The 10,048-nt window shown below is 45.0% G+C and overlaps 1 protein-coding gene across 1 annotated transcript in view; it reads left to right on the top strand.

Moving 5' to 3' along the window:
- The first annotated feature begins 2,866 nt into the window (after positions 1-2,866).
- Positions 2,867-10,048, top strand: part of SACS (sacsin molecular chaperone) — a 58,135-nt gene continuing 50,953 nt past the window's right edge. Inside the window, exon 1 of the mRNA XM_048492757.1 lies at positions 2,867-3,067. The gene's annotated coding sequence lies outside the window, so the exon portion shown is untranslated. The remainder of the gene's footprint in view (positions 3,068-10,048) is intronic.

Raw genomic sequence — 10,048 nt, 5'->3', positions numbered from 1 at the left:
TGCTTGTGCTAATCTAAAACAACCAATTCATAATCTTGTCAGTCATATATAAAACAATATATACAAAAATAATGTGTATAAAAATGAGGAGACGATGTAAAAACCAGATATTAAAGCCGTGTGAGGCGTTCTTGGTCTGCAGCTGCTCCACCCCGTTCCAATCCTTTGCCACGCTGAGCCCCGGGGGCAGCTCCGAGCCCTTCTCTGAGGGCTTGGGTTGGCTCTCTGGAAGGTCCCTTGATATCCTGTCCCATCTCCCTCACCAACCCCCTCAAGACCATCCTTGACATCTCCCTCAGATGGCGGGGCTACCTGTTGCTGGGTGAGCACCGCCAACTTGCTGGCTCCATGGTTTCACCTGGCCTTGCCTTCCATAACAGTATGGCAGCCTCGCTACCGATGGCTGCCACATTACTGTCCTTTTTGTCCACTGCTGTTTGTTGTCCACTGATGGCTCATTCCCCAACCTCGGTGACTGGCTACCTTTGCCTAAGGACATCACTTCCTGCCCCAGCTTCTGCTGCCATTGTCTCTCAGTGCAGCCATGTGGGTAAGGGCCACCGAGTCTCTAGCCAGGCTTGCGATGCGCAGGGAGGTTGGCGGGGGTGAGAGGTTGCTGGACAAGAGGCCAGGTGGGAGAGTGGCTTGCTAGGTTTTTGAGGGCAAGAGAGGGTGGACAGGAGACTGCGAGGGCTGGTTGGCTGCTTTTCAAGCCAAAATCAATTTATATCCATTTATATCCTTTTTGCAGTCTACACCCAATAACTTTTTTCCTCCATCTAGTTCTGGGAGCCTATGAAAAGCTGAAATTTAATAAATAATCCTAACATATAATTCCATAAGGGATGGAATGTCACAGTGAGTCTTGATGGTGATAGGAACATGGTGATAGTGTGAAAAATGTGAATAATTCAGTGATAATAATGGGTTTCTTAAAATATGTGGAAACCCCCGAAAACTCTTTTTTGCTTGTCACTTTGATTAACAGCAAATGTTAGAATCCATCCATTGCCCCAAGAGAATACTAAGAAAATGTATCAATTATGAGATTCTGGATGCATGCTTGTTTTTATCTTTAAAACCCCGAACAGCTTAAACTTAGAGTCAAAGACTGTTTTCTCTAGCATGAGTTGAGACAAACATGTCGTTCATCTGGACAGTTTGTGCTGTACCTTTCCTCCAGAGGCGTAGCAAGGGGGAAAAGCACCCAGTGCACTGGTGCGTCCTCTGCCCCTGTCCTGCCCCGGAATGCCCCCACCACGTCTCCGGAATGCCCCTGCCATGCCCTCGCCATGCCCCCACAGGAGCACGCACACGGTGCATCGTGCACCCCCCTGTCCCCTTGGAGTTACGCCTCTGCTTTCCTCCATTGTCAGAGACTTGACATCTGAAACAGTGCCCTGTTGGTGTGGTGCCAAAGTTATCAAACCCATTCTCTCTGTGTGGCATGTTGGCTCAACTCTTTTGGCTTTGGAAAACAGGCTAAAACAACTTTCTTTGGGTGAACTTTAATTCTGGAATTTTTTGGATGTTTTATTGACATTGATACTTGGTAGCCTGTTTTATATTGACTTTGCTGTTTGTTGTCCCTCTCTCTTTCTTAATTTTACTCAGATCATCACATTTTAATGGTGCATCAATATTGTAAGATGCGTGGTTTTGGGAGGTGTGTGTGTGGTTTTAGGACTGAATAGCAGGGTACTAGCATTTTAGTCAGGCAGATAATAATTATGGATGATAACCAGGAACTGGGAGGAAATTAATTGGATGAGCAACAATCTACTGCGTGAAGGCTCCTCTGGGAAAGTTTTCTTATTCTGACTGAGATAAGGGATGGGGCCACCTGGTCCTGCTCCTTCCCTCCAATGCATATTTTCATTTCTTCCCTCACACCTAAGTAATTGGTTTTTGTTTCCATTGAGACTGAGTCAGTATGGTGTAGTACTTAAGAGTGGCAAACGCTGATCTGGTGAACTGGGTTTGTTTTTCCACTTCTATCACATGAGGAGTGGGTACCCTTGGGCTAGTCACAGTTCTCTCAGAACTCTCTCAGCCCCACCAATCTCACAAGGTGCCTGTTGTGGGGAGAGGAAGGGATTGTGACTGAAAGTTGATTTCAGACTCCTTGAGGTAGAGAAAAGCAGGTTATAAAAACCAACTCTTCTTCATAATTCAGATGAAACGAATCTGAGAGAATAAAACTTGCCAAAGAGTGAGTTTGGAGCTAAAGTCGGATTTGAATCATAGGCATATTGGCACAGAGATGTTAATCGCTATCTAAAAACTGTGTGTGGTGGGAGGGGACTTTCCCTACAATTCTTTGCCTGCTCATTGGACAAAAAATTGCACTTGCCTTGCTGAAAACTCATTCTGACCTTTGAGATATTGTGATACTTTCATATTTCATATATCACTGTTGACATCTTTTCAGCATTTGTCCTTTTTAGCCTTTGCCATCTTTTTAACATTTGTCCTTCTTATACTGAGCAATGTCTTCTGAAACATGTGGATCCCAGAACAGTTGTAAGACTCTTCAATTGATTTGCCATGCTTTTTCATCTGCGCAAAAAAAAGATTACTCTGAAAAAATCTCCCCCAGCAGGATTAGTGTAAAACAATCCCTTCTTGCCGCTTGTAAAAAGCCTTTCAGTTACAATAATAGGATACGTTAATAAAGATGGAATAATTAACTTTAAACTATTAGCAGTTTTGTTTCCATGGAATCCAGCTTTGCACCATTAAAGCAACGGTTGGGTTTTGTACTGATCTCCTTGAGACTATATCCCTTTAAAAATAGAAGAGAAAGAAAGAGAGCCGGAGGAAGGGGGAGCTAGAGTCTTTGCTGCATTGAACTACTTTGGATGAGGCTGCAGCAGGGATCATGTGTGGCTCTGTAAAAACAGCTGATTGTACAAAAGGCATGCTCTCCTCTCAGGTTGCAGAGGCAGTCAAATACAAACCGCCAAGGGAAGAAATGGCATAATAGTCCGGCTTGGATGTGGATGCTGTGGAGAAAGAAATAGTGAAACTGCGGGTGACTGGCGTTCAGGATGCTCGTTCTTCCAACGTAAGTAACTGTCTTGCAAGGAAACTGCTCAGTCACTGCAGTTGCTTGGGTGATATTTTACAGGGTGCACCAAGCTGTTTGCTTTCATTGTCCTTAACTCAAAGGCAGTGCTTAATTGGTTCAAGCACTCTTTTGTCTATACATTTAGCAGCGTTGTTTTTTTTAAAAAAAAAAACATGACTAGGAGAATGTGGTGTGATCAGCCATGGATGAAATGTAGGGATTTGCCTCCTTGGTTCTGAATCTGGAAAATCCTATACATGTGAACAAGCTTTTGTCCGGCCGCGCAGCGCAACCGATGAGAAACTGCAGCTGCATTGCCTGTTTCCCTTTGAGTCGACCTTGCTTGGGAACACAGCAGGAGTGTCTGGCAGGTTGTGCTCTGGGGCAGCAGCCCTTCAAGGCTGGGAGCTCATGGTGCAGTCTTTGTTTGAATTGTCAGCGGCTGACATCATCAAAGCCTAAAAATATTTTGTATCCGATTGACCAGAACAATGGGTACTTCTTCCTGCTTTAACAATTGTGAGGTTTTTCCCTTATGAATATACTTTGCAGTGATATTATGAACCTTTTGTTGCACTTTGCCACATTTTTTTTAACAAAGCAGATGTCAAAAAGGGATCAGTTCTGAATTTTAAGCTGTTGTAGCAGTTTCATTTCATGTAGCCCTTTCTAAACTAGAAACCTCAAACTTTGACAGCTGCCTCTCCGCTGATGCTTTCCCTCTGTTTATATGGATGCATGAAATTGTGTCTTTATAATAACAGCGGGAAAAGGGTAAGTTTCCCAATGCATATGGAACGGATGGTTCAGTAAGGAATATTTTAATGGCAGTTGACCTGTTCTCTCTCATACTATATTAGATTGATTGTTATTGACCTTCTGGTATCATATAACAAAGACACTCAGTAAATACTTGGAACAAAGAGGAGCATCTTTCCTTGTTTTTGGAGAGAGGTGAATTAAAATTGAGTTGGAGAAGTCCCATCTGGGGCCACAATGATTGACAATTATGGCTAAATGGAGAGGTGGGTTTCCACTAGAGTTGTCTTGTACTATGTCTGAATAGTCATAACAGGACTTTTGGGAGACCCAGCTAGTTGCTAGGAGAGGACCCTGTTCCGATTAAGCCCTTCCCTTTCCTGAACACTTTTGTCACACAGAAATTAAATAAAAGTATGACATTTCCACAAACACTACAGAACCTTGGAGCCTTGTAATATTTGGTTTTTAGCTTTGATGCTTGTTACTGTTTTACAATGTATGCAGCCTCAAAGAGTAAGCAAAAAATCAAAGCAGGAATTAGATCTGAGGACAACGTCTTTGAGCGTGGGCTGTGTATGTATATAATTATGTTCTTGTTCTATGGGTGTGACTTCTGATCCTAGCCACACCAAACTTTACCATTGTCACAGGACGCTTTTAAAGAAAGGTGGTGCCCCCAGTTTGAGAATCATCACAGAGCAGAGGTTAGAATTCTGGCATAGGATCCAAGAGAAAAGCAATATAGTCTCCTGGTGTATAATGGAAGGATTAGCAAATATATACCGTCAAACCAATAATCTTTCAATTGATTGGAACGCAATAGGAGTGTTGCAGGTTTTGTGCCTTATGGACAATGCTTATGACATCCTATACCAGTGGTGGCGAACCTATGGCACGGGTGCCAGAGGTGGCACTCAGAGCCCTCTCTGTGGGCACGCGCAAACAGAGTCGCCTCCCCACTCCCCCACACACATCTAGGCTGGGCTGGGCCGCTGGGCTCGATTATTAGCATTAAACCGAAGACCTAGTTTTGGGGAAGCAGTGTAGGTAACCCTGTTAAGGGCTGTTAAACGCCACTGATTTTCATGCGAAGAACTAAAGCACGATCCTTTACCTGGGAGTAAGCTTGGTTGCTGGTAATGGGGCTTGCTTCTGAGTAAACCTTCCTAGGGTTGTGATTCACCCGTTGGAAGAGTTGCACGGTTGCTTCAAAGCAAAGCCACCGACTACCACCAAGCTTACTCCCGAGTAACGCACGCCTTGGAGTCAACCATTTTTTCTAAACTAAAACCTCAGTATTCAGATTAAATTGCTGTGTTGGCACTTTGCAATGAATAAGTGGGTTTGGGGTTGCAATTTGGGCACTCGGTCTCGAAAAGGTTCGCCATCGCTGTCCTATACAATGCCTTTGAGAATTTATTACTAAGTACAGTCCCATTGCTTTTCTTAAGTTGCCTATGTGCCCTCATTATATGTTTTGTTATTACCTTTATATCCAGTTGACTATTACTTATCATATAAGCACAATATATCTTTATGAATAATCTTTATGAATGGTTTATGAATTATCTATTGAATTTATACTCAAACTATTTGCATATACCAATTAGCTCATTGCCTTGTATCACTATATATACAGTCCATGTTTCTTAGGCTTGGCTGGCCTAAAAATTTTTTAGTATAGGATCCAAGAGACCCAGGTTTGCATCCCTGCTCTGCCGTGGAAGCTGAGTGGGTCTCCTTGGGTCACCTTGGGAAGCTGAGTGGGCCACTTTGAGTGGGTCATCTTGGGCCAGTCACCCATCTTTACCCTAAGCTACCTCACAGGAGATTGGATCCAAACAGCTTTCTCGTGGGTGAGAAAGGGAGAAACCTTTGACAATCAGAAAAGCAATCATGGGGAGAGTGGGTGCTCAAATGCAAAAAAAACCCCCACCCTCCCAAAATACTTTCCCCACATGCAAGATGGAAGCTGCAGTAAGGAAGAGAATTAGGTGAAATAGGGGACAGGTCAGGGAGTGGACTGGATCCATCCCAGGGTGTTTGTTGTGAGGAGGGCAGAAAATTGTTATCAGATATTTTGGGTCTTCACTGTGGAGAAAGGGGGGTGGGATTGGGGGGTGGGAGAGAATAAATAAATAAAACCTGCATCTGAAGTCTTTGTTTTCAAGACGACTACAGTTGAAGAGTCCCCTGCTGGCACCTTCTGTTAGAAGATTTTGATGGACTCACAATGGTAAATCATATAATAAAAGGGCTGCATAGCTGGAAGAGACAATATATCGTCTGTTCAGTCTACTTATTGAAATCTGCACCTAAATTTACAGGGGTATAGGTAGGAGACAATATAGAGAAGTCTGCCTTGCATTCTTTTCTGGAGAAATATGTTCCAGCTCTGTCTTCTCCCCCACACCTGTTTTGGTAATACCGGTGTCTCTCATATGTTACCTCAATGTTTAAAAAGCCCCTCCCTCCCCTCCCTTGCATGCCACCCTTCACTCACTCCCCTCCCTCATCCCCCTTCCCTTGCATGGCACCCCTCCCCCTCCCTCTCCCTCCACTAGGGTGGGTGGGCCATGTCCAGATGCTGGGCCCCCTCCCTTCCTTGCATGCCACCCCTCCCTTCCCTCCCTCTCCCTGATTTCCCATCACTTGCATGTCACCCCTCCCCTCCCCCCTCTCCCCTAGGGTGGGTGGGCCATGTCCAGGTACCGGTTTCCCTCCCTCTCTTTGCCTTGAATGCCACCCCTCACTCCCACCCCTCCCTCACTCCCCAAGGGGGCTGGAGCCACAAGGCTGCTTTTAACCAAAAAAAAAAAAAAAACCTTCTCAACACAAAGTTGTTCCTACTGTTGTTCATGGTGTCCCCTTCCTCTCTCTACCCCCTGAACCTCTTGCATTTGAGCACCCATTCACTCCATCATTGCTTTTAGGAACAGCTGTGGCATAGTGGTTAAGAGCAGGTGCACTCTAATCTGGAGAACCTTTTGAGTCTCCTTACAAGAGAGAAAGGGGGGGTGTTAAATCTAAACTCCTCCTCCTCCTCATCGTCTTCTTCTTCTTCCTCTCCTCCTCCTCAAGTGCTGCTTCCCCAGCTGTGGTCCTCATCCTATCTATTTAGCCATCACTGCTGAGTTTATAATAGAACCACAGCACAGATAAGACAAGCATCACCACTACAGTATGCTGTGAAAGAAAGGAATATGTTTAGGCTTTAACAAGTGAAAACTTCATGTCCTTTTCTTTTTTTAGGCAAGGTCACCAGTAGTGCTGGGGGAGGGGGAGAGAGACTTTGCCAGGCGAGGGTAGTGCATACAAATGCACGCTCTCTCATCTACTCCCTGACTGCCAGAACAGTCAGGATTTACATGCGTTTCATGGCGCCAGCAGAGAGAGCTTGATCAAGTCCCAAAAATCTCTCCACATTACAATCACCAAGTTCTTGGAGCAGGCAGGTCATGTTACTGCCAGTTGTTCATCCTGAGCCTTGGAAGAATCTAGGAAGCAGTCAAAGAGTCACATGGTTAGTGGACCTCTAAGAAGGGCTTTTCTTCCTACATCTCCATAGCTCTTTAGAGGGATATAAGATACGCTTGCCCAGCCCATGGTTGTAAAGCGAATGCTATTCCTAGCAAAGTACCCACCGTTGGCATTGTACATTATGATGTCCTTCTCGATAGTGCATAAATTGGTGGGCTTTAATGGTTTTAGTCATTTCCACAGCATGGTGGCATGAAGGGTCTTGCAATACGGCAGCTCCTGCAGTGATCAGAGCAGCAATACAGGGAAAGCAAAAAGAAGCAATTCCAAAAAGAGAAATTGCCCAGGCTTGCTAGAATAAATATTTTACAAGAGGCCAGTATGTACATGTGCTTAGGAATAATGAACATTTTGAAAAAGCACTGTGACTTTCCGCTCTGGATCGGTATTTAATCAGATAGAAGAAGAAGAGTAGAAGAGTTTGGATTTATATCCCCCCTTTCTCTCCTGCAGGAGACTCAAAGGGGCTTACAATCTCCTTGCCCTTCCCCCCTCACAACAAACACCCTGTGAGGTGGGTGGGGCTGAGAGAGCTCCGAGAAGCTGTGACTAGCCCAAGGTCACCCAGCTGGCGTGTGTGGGAGTGCACAGGCTAATCTGAATTCCCCAGATAAGCCTCCATAACTCAGGCGGCAGAGCTGGGAATCAAACCCAGTTCCGCCAGATTAGATACATGAGCTCTTAACCTCCTATGCCACTGCTGCTCCTAGATACAGAATTACAGCTCTGATTAATATCCAGCTTTTATGGGTTATCAGTACTAGAAGTATTTCTATGCATATATATAAAAAGCAGGAAAAATACAAGGAAGCAAAATTTCTTTTAAAACAGAGACAATGAGGTTCATGAAAGTTGGTTGTACACACAATTATCTGTTATGCATTAACCGGGAATAAAAGGAGATAGTATACTAATTTGCTGCACCATCTTCTCTCTGCTGGAGGTATGTCTTCAGATTCTTCTCCTGGTTTATATTTATTGTTTTAATAATACTGGTGTCTGAATTACCTTCCCAGAAAGAGAAAATTGAACTTTATCAAGCTGGCATATTTAGTTCTAAAACACATTAAAGTATCTGGTTTTTTAAAAAAAAAATCAAATTATGTTCATAAATTTGAAAATCAGGCACATTTGCATACATTTGGTTTAATTTTGCATGCACAGGCTACAGTGAAGAAGAATTTGGATGAACTGTGAATTTGATCATTGGATCCAGCCACCTCTCCCTTCTCATCAACTGATATCACTTAATGGAATAAAAGTTTTTTGTCTTTTAGTTGTGGTCTTGAGTAGTGGCACAGTGAGGGCAAAGATGGGTTGGTCCATGAGAAGAGTCAATTTCTACATGCCAATTAAGATCTTGTGGTTCCCATAACCTTAAACAGCAGGCAGAAACAGCACCACTTCAGCAAGCCATACTACACATCCCCCCCCCCCACATTGCTTGAGACAGTGGATTAATTCCCTTATTATGTGAGTGTCATGTTGGAGTCCAGCTCAGTTCCCAGTGGCATTCAGTCCTGCCACACATAAGACCAGCTATAGATGCCTTAACAATGTTGCTCATCAATCTGAACTTTTTAATGATTTATTTATGTTCATGTACCCATTAAATCATTCAAAAATCAAAGCTTAATGAATGTCTGCTGAGTCGTCTAATTAACCTGAAATTACTTTTAGACAAGAGTCTGGAGAGCCAGGGTGGAGTAGTGATTAAGAGCAGGTGGACTCTGATCTGGAGAACTGGATTTGACTCCCCACTCCTCCACATGAGCAGTGGACTATCTGGTGAACTGGATTTGTTTCCCCGCTGCTAAACATGAAGCCTGCTGGGTGCCCTTGGACTAGTCACAGTTCTCTCAGAACTGTGCCCCACCTACATCACAAGGTATCTGTTGTGGGGAGAGGAAGGGAAATGAAATTTCAGAGGCTCTTTCCATTCAGCAACGGAAACGAACCTCCACCGGCATAAATTATGCCAGTGGAGGCTCAGGGACTGCTCGCACAGCAGTGTGCAAGCAGCCCTGCAAATCCGCCACACCAGAGTGGCGACTCTGCATGGAGCCGCCTCTGGTCCGTTGCCTCCACTGACCTGCCTGTCCAGTGTCTCTCTAAAAGGCTGTTGGGACCCGCCCACGCTGCCCTCAAACCTCCAGGGGTCGGAAGGCAGTGTGGGTGGGTCTCTGCAGCCCTCCAGAGAGGCGCTAAACAGGCAGGTCAGTGGAGGCAACGGGAAGAGCGATGTCTTTCCGCCAGTGCGGTTCGCACCACGCCGGCGGGAAGATGCCGCTTTTCAAAAACCTCGCTTGATGAGCGAGATTTAAAGCGGTGGCTTCATGCCACTCCAGGGTGGCCAGGACGGCGCTGCTGCAAAGTAGCAGTGCCTCCTGTGTGAACACTTCCCCAGGGATGGCGTTTTTGCCATCCCTGGGGCACTGTATTCCGCCATTGCGGAAAGGGCCTAAGCCACTTTGAGTCTCCTTACAGGAGAGAATGGTAGAGCAAAATACAAACTCCTCTCCTTCTGGTTGTGGTGGGTTTTCTGGGCTGTGTGGCCAGACCATGGCCACACAGCCCAGAAAACCCACCACAACCAGTTGAATCTGGCCATGAAAGCCTTCCTCTCCTTCTCTTATTCTTCCATGTTATTTTGCACCATCTCCGTTTGTTCCATTA

The sequence above is a fragment of the Sphaerodactylus townsendi genome, linkage group LG04 (genome assembly GCF_021028975.2).
Source record: "Sphaerodactylus townsendi isolate TG3544 linkage group LG04, MPM_Stown_v2.3, whole genome shotgun sequence".
NCBI lineage: Eukaryota > Metazoa > Chordata > Lepidosauria > Squamata > Sphaerodactylidae > Sphaerodactylus > Sphaerodactylus townsendi.
Note: the sequence above shows the minus strand (reverse complement) of the source record. Positions and strands in the feature narration are given on the sequence as shown.